This window comes from Lepus europaeus, chromosome 1 (assembly GCF_033115175.1).
Source record: "Lepus europaeus isolate LE1 chromosome 1, mLepTim1.pri, whole genome shotgun sequence".
Lineage (NCBI taxonomy): Eukaryota > Metazoa > Chordata > Mammalia > Lagomorpha > Leporidae > Lepus > Lepus europaeus.
Window position 1 is genome coordinate 87,955,901 of NC_084827.1, and position 14,723 is coordinate 87,970,623.

Here is a 14,723-nt window from a genome sequence, read left to right on the forward strand (position 1 = left end):
ACAAAGAGAAAGGTCTTCCTTCTGTTGGTTCACTCCCCAAATGGCCACTACGGCCAGCGCTGCGCCAATCCGAAGCCAGGAGCCAGGTGCTTCTCCTGGTCTCCCATGCGGGTGCAGGGCCCAAGCACTTGGGCCATCCTCCACTGCCTTCTTGGGCCACAGCAGAGAGCTGGACTGGAAGAGGAGCAGTAGGGACAGAACCGGCACCCCAACTGGGACTAGAATCCTGAGTGCCGGTGCCGCAGGTGGAGGATTAGCCAAGTGAGCCATGGCACCGGCCTCCTACTTTTTTTTTAACTACAACTTTTTTTAAGTGCCAACTACAGGTGATGACACATAATGATTAATCAACAATGGTTTCTACAGGACACACAGCAGACTCATAGAATGGCAAATGCCCAAAACAGCACTCCTGCCTCAGAATCAACCCTTGGGACATTCGGATCTGGCTAAAAGGTCCATGAGAGTCTCATAGGCATGGAAAGCCATGACATAGTGGCAAAAAACAATCTAAATGAAAGACCCTGGTGAACAAGACCCCAGCAGAAGGAACAGGCTATCAAGGAGAGAGGCGTCTTTCTCTGAAGGGAGGAAGGAACCTCCACTGTGACACGGCCTTGACTAAACAAGTTCAGAGTCGGTGAACTCAAGGGACTTCCATAGCCTAGACAGCTCATGGCAAGAGTCTCGGGTGATTGCTGACGTCATAAATAAGAGTGCCAATTGTTAAATCAACAACGGGAGTTACTGGGTACATGCTCCCCACGTAGGATCTCTGTCCTTAATGTGTTTTACTATGAAACTTAAAAACACTACTAGTCGAACAATACCCTATACCTTGTGCGGTTGTGTGAGTACAGCCTGTTGAAATCCTTGCTTAGTATATACTAAGTTGATCTTCAGTATATGAAGGTAATTAAAAATGAAACTCGATAAAGGGCGGGATGGGAGAGGGAGAGGGGAGGACCACAGGAGGGAAGGAGATTGGGGGGGAAGCCACAACAATACCAAAGTTGCACTTTGTAAGTTCACATTTATGAAATAAAAAAAATAAAATTAAATTAAAAAAAAATAAAAAAAAAATCAACAATGGTTTCTGCCTTCCAGGAGTTTGCAGGGTAATATGTCCTTATGTAATATTGATAAATTTGAATAGATCTTCTGGGTTCAGTCTACTATGAGTTAACATTCAAAAGAAATGCAGAGACATTCAGTAAAATGGAGAATTCACTTCCGTTACCCAGAGATTCATGTCCAAACAGGAATTCTCATTCATGTTTTTGTCTCTGAATTCACATTCTATTACACTTGTCACTGCAACAAATGGCATTCCGTCACCAGCAAAACTCCGATAATTTTGAGTTCCAAATAAACTTAAAGATCCCTCTTATTCAATCCTACATCAACTTGAAAGTCTGTGGAGGAAGTAACTAATTGAGAGAGATCATCTGAGCCAACTGCCAGATCACTATGGGGATCCATTTTAATTTTAATTTATGTGTATTATTCATTTATTTTAAAGGCAGAGAGTCACAGATAAAGAGAGACAGACACAGAGGGAGATCTCCCATTCATTGGTTCACTTCTCAAATACCTGCAACAACTGGGGTTCAAACCTGCCAAAGTCAGAAGCCAGAAACTCAATCCAAGTCTACTATGTAGGTAGTAGGGACCCAAACACATCATCTAGACTTCCTAGTGTTCTTGTTAGCTGGTAACTGCAATCAAGAAGGGACTCAGATCTCAAATCCAGGCAATCCTCTATGGAGTGTTAAAATCCCAAGTGATGTCTTAACTGCTACACCAAATGCCCACCACATTTACAACATCCTTTCATGGTTTTCCTCCATGAGCATCACCCCTCGACACCTATCCCACTTCAAGTTACATTATAATGTAATGTTAATTGTTGTGCTGCTGTTCATGCTTATTTATTCTATGGCAATTATTTTATTCCAGATCTCTCCACAGCATTTTTATGATTAAGTTCTCAAAAACTGAAGGACTAATCTGGGAATAATTTCTCTCCATTGCTTTTCTGCTTGTCATAATTTTGTTTCATATTAAATAATCTTAAATTTGTTGTAAATACCAATAGATTTTGCTGAGAATTGGGTTGTAGTTTATAGTAATTTTTTTTTTCAATCACTTACTACAAAGCATAGAAGTTGAACTTCTCAATAGGACCATGAATGTAAGAAATTTATGGGAAACAAGTACTCTCATACACTGTTGGTATAATAATTATAGTGAGTAATTAATTACTCAATAGAAAACAAAAGCCTGGAGGCCAACGCTGTGGCATAGCAGATTAAGTCTCTGCCTGTGATCCCAGCATCCTGCTCTACTTCTGATCCAGCTCCCTGTTAATACATCTAGGAAAGCAGTGGAGGATGGCCCAAATGCTTGGGTCCCTCCACCCATGTAAGAGACCTGCAAGAAGCTCATGGCTCCTGGCGTTGGCCTGGCCCAGCCCTAGCCACTGCAGCCATTTAGGGATTGTGCAGCTGATGGGAGATCCCTCTCTGTCTCTCTTTCTCTCATCACTCCTCCTCTGTCTGCAACTCTGCCTTTCAAATAACCAAAAGATAAATCTTAAAAAAAAAAGAAGCCTGAAAATGTACAGGAAGAAGAAGAGGTGAAAGATGGGAATAAGGAAAGGAGAAAGAGAGAAGCACAGATATTTATTCAATACTTACAGGAAAAATCTTACATAAATTTCAAAATTGTGATAATAATTTCTAAATAATACAATCATTTTTGGACATTTAAAAAGGGCTGTTAGGAAAATATTATTTAATTATGAAAAAATTGTTCTAATTATGATAAATTTAAAAGTGTACACAGAACTGCAAATACTCACAGTTCTATAACTTAAAACTACACAGAACATATAGTCACCTAGAAATCTATGTGTTTTGTTTTTGATGGGAAAAGTTTTTAAAAATAAATCTGCTGGGGTTGGCACTGTGGTGTAGTGGGTAAAGCCACCACCTGCAGTACCAGCATCCCATAGGGACGCGGGTTCAAGTTCTGCTGCTCCACTTCGATCCAGCTTTCTGCTATGGCCTGGGAAAGCAGTAGAGGATGGCCCAAGTCCTTGGGCCCCTGCACCCTAGTGGGAGAACTGTAAGAAGCTCCTGGCTCCTTGCTTCTGATCAGCACAGCTCTGGCCATTGTGGCCAACGGGGGAGTGAACTAGCACATGGAAGACCTCTCTCTCTCTCTCTCTCTCTCTGTGCCTCTCCTTCTCTCTGTGTAACCCTGACTTTCAAATAAATAAATCTTTAAAAAAAGAAATAAAATAAAATAAAACTACTTATTTAAATACATTTAACTAGAACCACTGTTGTGACACAACACGCAAAATCACATCCTATAACACTAGCATCCCATGTGAGTGCAAGTTTGAGTTCTGGCTTCTATACGTCCATTCCAGCTCCCTGCTAATGCTCCTGGAAAGGCAGTGAAAGTTGGACCAAGTACTTGGGCCCCTACTACCCATGAGGAGACTGGAATCACTCTCCTGGTTCCTAGCTTAAGCCTGGCCCAACACTAACCATTGCAGCCGTTGGGGAATGAACTAGCTAATGGAAGAACTCTTTCTCTCTCTCTTTCTCTTTCCTTATATCTCTGTCTTTCAAATAAATACATCTTTAAAAGACAAATAATTACACTTAAACTATAACTTGTTAATAAAATATATTTTATCCATAGGAATAATAATATGAAAAACAGTATCTATAATAAGATATTGGCATTTATTAACTACAGGAATGAAATAAAGAGAAATATTGATTTTTCAGCATGTATTTCTGTAATGTTTGAACTATTTACAGTAAAGACTTTATATTCATGAAAATACATGTTTCTGGATAGAGAAATTAAAACACATAGTCATAAGCCTGGAAAGGCAAAATAATAAAAAGTTATGAAGTGTGTTTTTTATATATTTCAAATTATCTAACATAGCCATATATTTTAATCACAAAAATAGCTTTAATTAAGGTAAAATTGAAATAAATATAAAATTGAATTTGCCAATTAAAATCCAATTTTAGATTAAATACGATTTTTTTTTTTTTTTTGGACAGGCAGAGTGGACAGTGAGAGAGACAGAGAGAAAGGTCTTCCTTTCACCATTAGTTCACCCCCCAATGGCTGCTGCGGCCAGCGTGCTGTGGCCGGCACACCGTGCTGATCCGAAGGCAGGAGCCAGGTGCTTCTCCTGGTCTCCCCTGCGGGTGCAGGGCCCAAGGACTTGGGCCATCCTCCACTGCCTTCCCGGGCCACAGCAGAGAGCTGGCCTGGAAGAGCAGCAACCTTCAAGTAATAAGCAGCATCCATTAATATCTCACATATAAAGCTAGTATGAGCTAAATATTTTTCTGTGATACTATTACCACAGATTTCATATCATTAAGTCAATCACATTTGGAAAGATGAACTTATGGGTATAATCAGACAATTTTAGATCTTTCTTTCTCAAGACTTGCTATAACTGACATTGTTTCCAGCATAAATTACTCCTAAAATGTGAAGGGCTCTGTAAGTTTAAAATTGCTCTAGATCATACCTCTTCAATGTATGAATTGTTTCTATGTTTTCCCCTGAGTGTTTATATATAAAACTACAAAATACACCCTTGTAACAAAGCAGTTACTGAATCTAGATCACCAACATTGATGATATTTCAAGCTAAAAATTCGAAAGGAAAAATGTGGTGTCCTGAGAGCATGTAATATACCAGGTTTTTACTGTTTCTTACATACCATGAAACAAATTTCAATTCTATAAATTAAAAAAAAAGCAAACTCTTACTCAATAAAGTTGATAAAACTCACAAAGTACTTTATATTATTTGCTTTCCAGTTTAGATAATCACCGCTACCTGTAGCCTAAGCCACTAACCTCTCAACTTCAAGAATTTCCTAGCAAAAAAAAAAAAAGCATAAAGCACACACACACTTGCAAGAGGCCAGAGAGAGTGGTCTGGTGGTCAGGACAGTCTGTGCCACACTGTATTTGAGAGCTCATGAAAACACTGTGGTGGTGTTTTGTATTTTCTTTCAAAAACAGCTTCTTATAAGCTCGTAAATGGGCTCTCCTTATCCCCAGCCATGAGAAACAGCAGCATTTCCAACTTTTCACCTTTCAACCAATGTGTCCCTATAGTATTCACAGTGCTAATGAAAGAGATTCTTGACAATGTCACTAAGGACCACCCCAGAAGTGGAGTCTTGCCAGTGTAAACCATTATTCCAGTACTGACCACTCGTCTCCAGCTGTGAGGTCATTCACGAACTTCCCTTGCTTGCCTCCTGCCCACACTGTCTCTGAAAAGTGACATCCTCTCTTGAACCGCAGACACTGAGGCAAGCTCCCTGCCGCTGAGCCCCATCCAGATCGCTAAGGACAACAGCCACACTTTGATGCTACTGAATGGACTTTGTTTCTTTTAGAGAGAGAATCAAAGAACATTCAAAGAAAAAACAACTTAGTGATGACACAGAAATGCCCTCAAACGGAGGCATCTTTGCTTTGGAATTCTCTGCACATCCCAGCTCATAATAAGAAATGGAACTCTTTGAGCATAATTATTTAATTATAAAAGCACCAAATAATATAACAGCCATGTTTTTGCCAGAATCACATTTAACTTCTGAGGAAGAAAATGAGTTGGATACAAATTTACTTTTTAGTTATTGAAACAAATGGGAGAGTTTAAATGAAATGTATTTGTGAGACATGGTGACTACTAGTAAATACTAAATAACTGATGTGTCACACACAATGCACATGTAGTGCACAGAAAGACCACACTGCCACAATCTTACATGAAGAATTTCTTGCCAAGTTAGATGCTAATCTCCTGTTATTTCACCCCCCCCCAGAGTCAGGTTTTTCTGCTAGGCTCAGGGCCGGTGCAGACCTGAGGTCGCCCTGCTTATGACGTATGTCCAAAATGGCGCCTGCTCTTTGTCTTGCTCACCTTTGAGGGGTGAGCGGAGAGAGAGAAACTCGTGTCCGTATCGGTCACTTTTTTTTCCCCCCTCTCTCTCTTCTAATTAGCCTGGTGAACTTTTCCCCACAGAGTTTCAAGCCTCGTTCCCTCTAGTCTCCTCTTTCCGCTTGCCCGCTGGTGTCTCGGGCTATTGAGGTTTGGCTCACCTCGCGTTCCAGCGCTGGTGTGTTGAGTCTGCCGCTGGTGTCCCGAACTTGGGCTCCCACGCTCTCCAAGCAGGTCCACTGTGAATCACTAGTTCCGGAAGAGTTTCCTCTGCTGTTTCTTCCCCTACTCTTCCCTGAACCTGCAGTATCTCCACTTTTATTAAACTGTCTCTTCCCGGACTTTCAGTGTGCTCCCTTCCTATTCCGCCATTTTGCCGCTCTCTGGGCTTCAGCAGAAGTCAACTTGTGAAGAGCCCTGGCAGCAGTTGGATCACTGGAAATGGACCTGCCCTGGAGTCGAAGGATGCCCAGGTCAGAGCCACAGATCTTATTGGCTCTAAGCTGAAAAGCCCTTCACTCAGCCCAACTTCCAAACCACTGCAGCTGAGGATATGGCTAAGTAGGGTCAGCAACATTGCAGGCAGAACTGTAAATTTCTTGTTAGAGATGCCACCTGCCTTTACCTGGCCAGCTCTCCTCCCAGGCCAGCCAAGTAATGAAAGTCAACAGGGTGCCTTCCCCTAGGAGGTTCACACCTCCCTTAGGATGTACCCCATGTGAAGAGGTAGATAGGTCTGGGCCTCTTAACTTACAAGGCCTAAAGCCCAACAGATTATTATCAAGCCCCTTCTGTCAGGTTCTATTTGCCTCTCAAACAGAAAACTTACTTGTAGCTTAGACAGCACCTTTCTTAGCTCCTCTAATAATGACTCTGTCCTTTGTTCTAGGCCCTGTCTAGCGCACTTGGGCCTCATTCCTTTGTAATCATAACCTCTACTCTACCTCCAATGGCTCTACTCCCAACCTGTGTGTACTGATGGTCCTCTTCCCCACTTAAGGCTGTAGAATTGTTCTAACCTGGTTAATGCCGCTCTTAGGATCACTGGTTACTATCCTCACCCTGTCTTTAATGACCTTGTCTAAATATGATCAGAGTCAGCAAACTTGGAAGGCTTCCATAGCCTTGGCAACTCATGACAAGAGCCTAGGGTGGTTACTGGTGCCATAAACTAGAGTGTCAATTTGTTGGGTCCTCAACAGGAGCCACTGTGCACTTGCTCCTTATGTGGGATCTCATTTAATGCTATAACTAGTACTCAAACAATATGTTTCACTTTGTGTTTCTATGTGGGTGCAAACTGTTGAAATCTTTACTTAATGTATACTAAACTGATCTTCTGTATATAAAGAGAATTGAAAATGAATCTTGATGTGAATGGAAGGGAAGAGGGAGCGGGAAAGTGGAGGGTTGCGGGTGGGAGGGAAGTTATGGGAGGGGGAAGCCACTGTAATCCATAAGCTGTACATTGGAAATTTATATTCCTTAAATAAAAGTTTTTTTTTTTTTTAAAAAAAGAATTTCTTACACAAGGATAAAGGAACATAGATAAGCATTCAGTGTTGCTACAAAAAACAACTTTTGTAATCATTTTCCCCTAAAATATCTGTCAAGTAGCAGATATATTCATAAACATGCCTGGACTATGCCAGGCTACCTTTATGGAAGCAGCTTCTGTTTTTAATAATAAAGTGCCTTGTCTTCTGGCAGTATTGGACAACGTTATTTTTTGCACATCAATTTTACCTTTGCTTTTTATTAACAAAAACATTTATTTACTTATTGTATTTGGAAGGCAGAGCAACAGAGATGGGAAGGGAAAGAGAGAAAGGGAGAGAGATAGAGAAAGAGAGAGAGAGAGAGAGAGAGCTCTATTGTCTACTAGTTCATTCCTCAAATGGCTGCAATAGCAGGGCTGGACCAGGCCAAAGCCAGAGACCAGGAACTCCATCCTTTTGTCTTCCATTGGTGGCAGGGACCTAAGTACTTAGACCATCTTCCACAGCCTTCACAGGTACATTAGTAGCAAGCTGGATGGGAAGCAGGTTATATAGGAATCAAGCATAAAGTCTAATATGGCATACGCAGTAGCTTAGCTTACTGCAGCACAACGTACACCCCTACCCTTTGCATTTTAATTCTGTCTTTATTAGTTGACAGAACAGAACCAAAGATGAAGGTCTGATCGCTTCATTCATTAGTCAAGAAATCAACTCAGGGGCTGGCTCTGTGGTATGAGGCATTTCATATGGGCACCAGTTCAAGTCCAGGCTGCTCCACTTCCAATTCAGCTCTCTATTAGTGGCCTGGAAAAGCAGTGGAAGATGGCCCCTGCACCTTGTGGAAGACCCGGAAAAAGCTCCTGGCTTCTGGCTTCAGATTGGCCCAGCTCCAGCCATTGTCACCATTTGGGGAATGAACCAGCTGATGGAAGACCTTTCTGTCTCTCTGTGTCCGTAAATCTACCTGTCAAATAAATAAATAAAATCTTAAAAAAATGAAAGAAATCAACTCAATTTAGGTTGTCACCTCACATCTTACCCACAGTGGATTGCCACTATGGCTTTGGATAGGGAAGTTAATAAAATTATGTATGTTCAAGAGAAGAAAAATATGGTGATTTTGCTCTCCTGGAAATAATTTACTCTATAAAAGAAAAGAACTGTAAAGATATAAGTCAATGTGATGGGAAGAATTTTGTTATAAATTAATAATGATTTCTGTCTGAAATTGGAGAATTTATAGAAGAGCTGACACATACAAAGAGTTCTGCAATGGAGAAAGTAGAAGGATTTCAGTGTGAAAGGGAGACCATCACCTGCTAAGTTACAAACCCATAGAGAAAAAGCTGAGTGAGTGATGCAATGAGGTAGTGGTAAATGTTTAACAACTGACTTTCTAAAACTAATAGCAACAAAAAGCCCCACATGACATCAGTTTGTACAGAGTAGCGGAAGGAAAAGCTCTTGACTGGCATAAGTCACCATGAGCCAGCTCTATCACACTGCTGAAACTGTGACACATAGTAGCTACCCCACTTTTTGCATAGAACATATAAACATCGCAGAACACTTATTGATATAAATTACACCAAATAATAATTTTGAAGTTTTAGCATTTGGGAGGGGGTAACGGCATACAAGGGTCTCCAAGCGTCAAAGTATGTTTTGTCACTTTTCTTTTTACAACTGTGCATGCATTTTTTTAAAGAATGTTTATGTATTTATTTGAAAGCTAGATAGACAGGGATAGACATATATGTAGAGAGAGACAGAGATCTTTCATCCGCTGGTTCACTCCCCAAATGGCCACAACAACCAGGGCTGAAGGTAGAAGTGAATGGCAGGTGTTTAGGTACTTGGACCACCTTCTGCTGCCTCCCAGTACATTAACAGGAAGTGTGAAGGCAAGGGCAGCAGCCGGGACTCTGTTATGGGATATTCACATCGCAAGAATTAGCTTACCATGCTGGGCCACAGCATTAGCCCCTGTGTTTACATTGAAAAATATTTGTACTCTGGTCTGGGCTGGTGAAAAGAGAATAAAGCTTTTTAGAATATTATGGTAAATAAGAGTTACTAGGGCCCTCACCTAGGGCAAATGTTATAATCCATGACTCAAGAACAGAAGTTTCTGACAGCTTTTTCAAGGCCTTACTGCCACATTCAAGACTGAACTGAAGGACGGAAGTAGTTTGAATATCAGTCTCCAATGTATGGAGGTACAATACATTGAAAGAAATATTATAAGCTTATTGTTTTTTCTGATTTAAGCTACAAAATATCACTCCCTTCATGTTGGAAAGAAGCAAAAGTAGTACCAAAAGTTCTGCGATTATTTTATCAACACAAAAAAAGGTAATCAATGATGATTACTTAAGCGAAATGCTTGTCTTTTTCATACAGGAGTCCTGAGAAAAATCATTGTAGTGTATCGAAGGTCATAGGAAAGAATACAATGAGATCAGATAAAATTTAGCAGAAATGAAAATGAGTGTAAGGACATAGGACGGACAGGGGATAGAGACCACTACTCAGGATGGACTTCATGCAATGGAGGCCCCTTTAAGAAAAACTGGGATTGTGAGTAAAATTCTCTGATGCTTAAAGGTTGGTAAGTAATTCATGTTTTAAACACACTGTATGAGCCAAACAAAACATGTCAGTGGGCAGGATTTAGCCTGCTAGCCACCAACTCAAGACCTTTGCTTTCTTTCATTCTAAACAGTGCAATGTGGTTTGTATTATGGGGTATTGGCAGGCAGGTAGTATGTAGGACTAACGTGCCTGGATTTATTTTACTTATTAATTACTTTATATCCTGCATAGTTCCCAGATGTTTTTGAGATAGTTTATTAAAAATATCATACGAGAATATGATAGGGTCTTCAGATGGAGGAACAAAGTACTAAAATCATAAGTCCTAAGGAGAGGTAATCAAAAGCAAACAAAAGACATAAAGAACAATAAAATTTCTCAAGATAAGAGGACACCACCACTTTACTGAGCTTCATAGCAGCTGATGTGAAAGGTGAAAAATTATGTATTTCATGTATGAGGTAAAATATGCTAGGTACGTGGGAGAAATATAGCTTTACAAAGAACTAAGGTCACAGGAAAATGTCAGCCAGGGCTCTTTATATTTTTTAGCAATGTAATAACTTTTCCTATGAGTTTCTGGTGGCCTCATCTCCAGTAACAGAGGGGAGTAAAAACACAACCCACACTAGAAATTCAATATTCCCACACTACTTTCAATACTTTGTAAAGAGTACTATCTCTTCCTTCATGCCTGAATTGTTACCCAAAGGAAACTTCCCGTGTTTGTATGGATGAATTCACCCATCCTTGGAATCAGCAAACCGTGACCAGAGCTTAGTTAAAACCAATACAGTTGTCAAAATTAAATTTTTTAAAATATTTATTAAACATGTTGAGTATGTTAAACAAGGAGCTAAGTACTTGGTAGTTTAGAAAAAGAAATAAAGAAGTGAAAAGCTATTTTGTGGTTTTTTTGTCCTGTCCAGTGAAAGAAACAAACAGGGCCTCAAAAATATTTCTGGAAGATGGCTTGCTAGAAATATATACAAGCTTAGCAGTAACAGAGAAAAACATGGTTATTTCTTGTAGGTATGAGGAAAAGCTGCATAGAGTACATATGGCAGTTTTTCTAGATTATATTGAATTGTGATTAGAAGAGTTCAGGTGTCTTTTGACAAAGGTAAAGAGCTTCTGTAAAGGTGTACATACCATCGGTAGTATTATGTTGTTATTTACATTCACATCACTGCTTTAAACAATACATTTTTGTTTTATTATTTTTATTTATTTGAAAGGCAGAGTGATAGAGATAGACAGGGAGAGACAAAGAAAAGAAGAGCTCTTTCATCCTTGGATTCACTCTTGAAATGGCCACATAGATTCTTGTCCCTCCCTTCTATTACCATCATTTCCTACATGATTCACTCCTACTACCCCTCGTGTCAGATTTCTGTTCCTTTCAAAAGCCTTTCACCCCTGTAGAATAGACACAGTAACACAAAATTGGTTTTTCCTATTCTGGTTTCCACATCCTGGAACCTCAAGTTCTACGGCAAATGTCACAGCCGTACTTTATTCATCCTGGGCCTTGGACAACAACTTGGAAACTCAGATTACTTGGAAACTTCAGTTTACTGGTTAGTACCTTGTTGCTTAGATTTCCTGGGTATTTTGCTCAGAATTGCTAATTCTCTTGTTCTTTTCTTACATCTTTAGTCTTTGGACATTACACAAGTTATTCTCTATGACTAAAATCTCTTTGCTCACATTAAAAGCACATAACTTCATATCAAATACCATTGCATCCTTGAATATCCTACCAGTTTGCCAGATGGACCTTATTCCTGTTCAGAAAACATTGTATCAGTTTCTCAGAGATGTTTATAGCTGTTTAAGGAAACAGCTATGGCTTTCCAAATTAATATTGATTCCAAGCATTCTGTTTCTTTAACACACTTGCTTTTCTCATGATTACCTATGAATATATTCTCCTAATAGAAGCAAACACATTTCTATTTTGATTATTTTACTTAAAAATATTAACAAACACATAAAAATGTACATTTTTATTGGCTATAGTAAGATATTTTAATACATATGTATGTTGTATAATGGTCCATCAGGGTAAATATACCCATATCTTCAAAACTGAACAATTCTATATGGTAAAAACATTCAAAATCCTGTCTTCCACTGATTTTTTAAAAGTTAGCTGTATGTTAACTTTATGTATACTTACTACACTGTTCAGTAGGACACCAGAACTTCTAATGACCATGTAACTATAATTTAATACTAGTTAATCACTCTTGGTCAGAAAGAATTAAATATAGTGCTCAATTGTATTTCAACTCCACATTCTAAGACAAAGAAAATATATTTAGAAAGAGTGTATCATCGGTACTTCTCTGATTATCTACATTAGATTCTCTTTTATACATACTGAAATCCAAGGAGGAAAAAAAAAGAATCAGAAACAGAGCAACAAACTAGTATTAGTAAAGATGAATAAGGAAATCCAAAGTCTAAGAAGGTCAGTAAATGTTGAGAACAACAACAAAAAAATATTAAATAAAGACAATTGTAAAGGTACAACTTCAATTCTATTTTGTGAGCAGCTATGGTGCTTTCGACTCTAAACTTTGCTTGTAAGCTCTCCCTTTAATATGATACACACTATGTAACAGATAGATATTTTTAGACAGAAAGAAGCAGCACCTATCAGGAGTCAGTATGTTTTAATTTAGAAATAGTTAGGAGTCCAAAATTCACAGCAGTATCATTGCTCAAACCTAAAACGTAAAGAGAAACACCATGGTCTCGTGAAGAAAAGTACGTATTTAAGTTATAAAATGCATCTCTTAATTTGGCTTTGTGCTTCTTGTACATTGTCTCCGTTTATCCCTCAGGATGGTATATAGCTTTCCCTTGAAAAACATTTTCCAAAGACAAGGAAGACTGTTAGACACATCAGAAGGACAATTGGTAATTTCTCCTTCATCAGGATTGAGGCTAGGAGGAAGTTGCCGAGAATTGCAGGGGAAAATGAATCCCTTGAAATATAGAGGATGAAGACTCTTCAACAAATGTTGGATAATAAAATAATGCAGCATGTGGAATAATTCAGCAACAGGCAAAGAATCCAGGATAGTTCCCTAGATACTCAATTTTATTGAAAAGTCATTTTAACTTCTATTTTATATTTGTTTTTAAAGACATTTATTTATTTGAAATTCAGAGTTGGGGAGGGAGAGGGAGATTGAGAGAGAGAGGGAGAGGGAGATTGAGAGGGAGAGGGAGAGGGAGAGGGAGAGGGAGAGAATAAGAGCATCTTCCATCTGCTGGTTCACTCCCCACATGGCCACAGTGGTAAGGGCTGGTCTAGGCTGAAGCCAGCTATTGGATGCCACATTTGCATCGCCCACATGAGTGCCAGGGATCCAAAGTCTTGGGCCATATTCCACTGCTTTTCCCAGGCCATTAGCAGGGAGTTGGAACAGAAGTGGAACAGCTGGGACAGCAACCAGAACCCATCTGGGATGCCAGAGTTGACAGGCAGAGGCTTTATTTGCTATGCCACAATGTCAATGCCTTTGAAATAATTTCTTTCTGTCAAGATCAATATCAATATAAAGGAAGATCCCAGGAAGAGCAAATAGCTACACCCCCTGGTTAGTCACAGCAGACCCTAGACACATACCCTGTTGGTAAGGAAGTAGATATCCCAGTGCTGTTTTACCATCAATTTTAACAAGAGGGAGAGAAATACAAAGAAAAAAGAAAAAAAGAAAAAAAAATTGCTGAGATTGCTGAGTCAGATAGTTACGAGAGAAGTGATGGAGGGTCTTACTGACCTGAGAGTTGTCATTTAAAAATTATTAAAATAAACCTATTAATTTAGGTCTCTAAGAACGTCATGGGTCTTAATAACAGAGTTGGCAAAGCTACAGTGAGAGAAACAAAAAGAAATAAGCTTAGTTTTCATTTTAACATACAATTATTGTCCTATTAAATGTAAATTTAATCCCTATTTGAGACATATAATTTAAATGGTGACCAAAAATATTATAGGCATGCTGAATACTTCTAATTAAGTAAGGTGGCCTTATTTTAATGATGGGAGAATTTGGAGGCAATACCCATTGCAATAACAAGCTGATGACTTATTTTTCATAGTCAACATATCTTTAACATTTGGACTCCAGAAAGAGAGTAATTATTTTTTTAAATAAATTTTTAAAATTAAGGACTAGGTATGCATAACACAATCTACAGCCAAGTTTCTTTCTTTCTTTTTTAAGTGCTATTTGGAATAGAAATAGACTAAACAAGTTAAAATGTGCAAAAACACACCTGGTCCTTATCTGACCAGCAGTTAAACCTTGGTATAAGAACTACATAAACTCATCATCTGTTTCGTTTGCTCAGTTAGCATTGTCTTCTGGGTTTATTTTTTAAGACTCTGTGTATGCATGGTAACCACTTAGATGTTTAAGGCTTTGTTCAGCTTTATGGAATAAAATATAAATTGTTTACTGAATCAGAGGCAAGCTAAATTCTCTTACTTTTAATATTTCTCTTTGAAATCTGCCCTTCTGGACAGAAATTTCAAGCAACAGTTCCTAACAAACATATGGGGAAGCCCAATGGAAATATTGTAAGGTAAATTAATA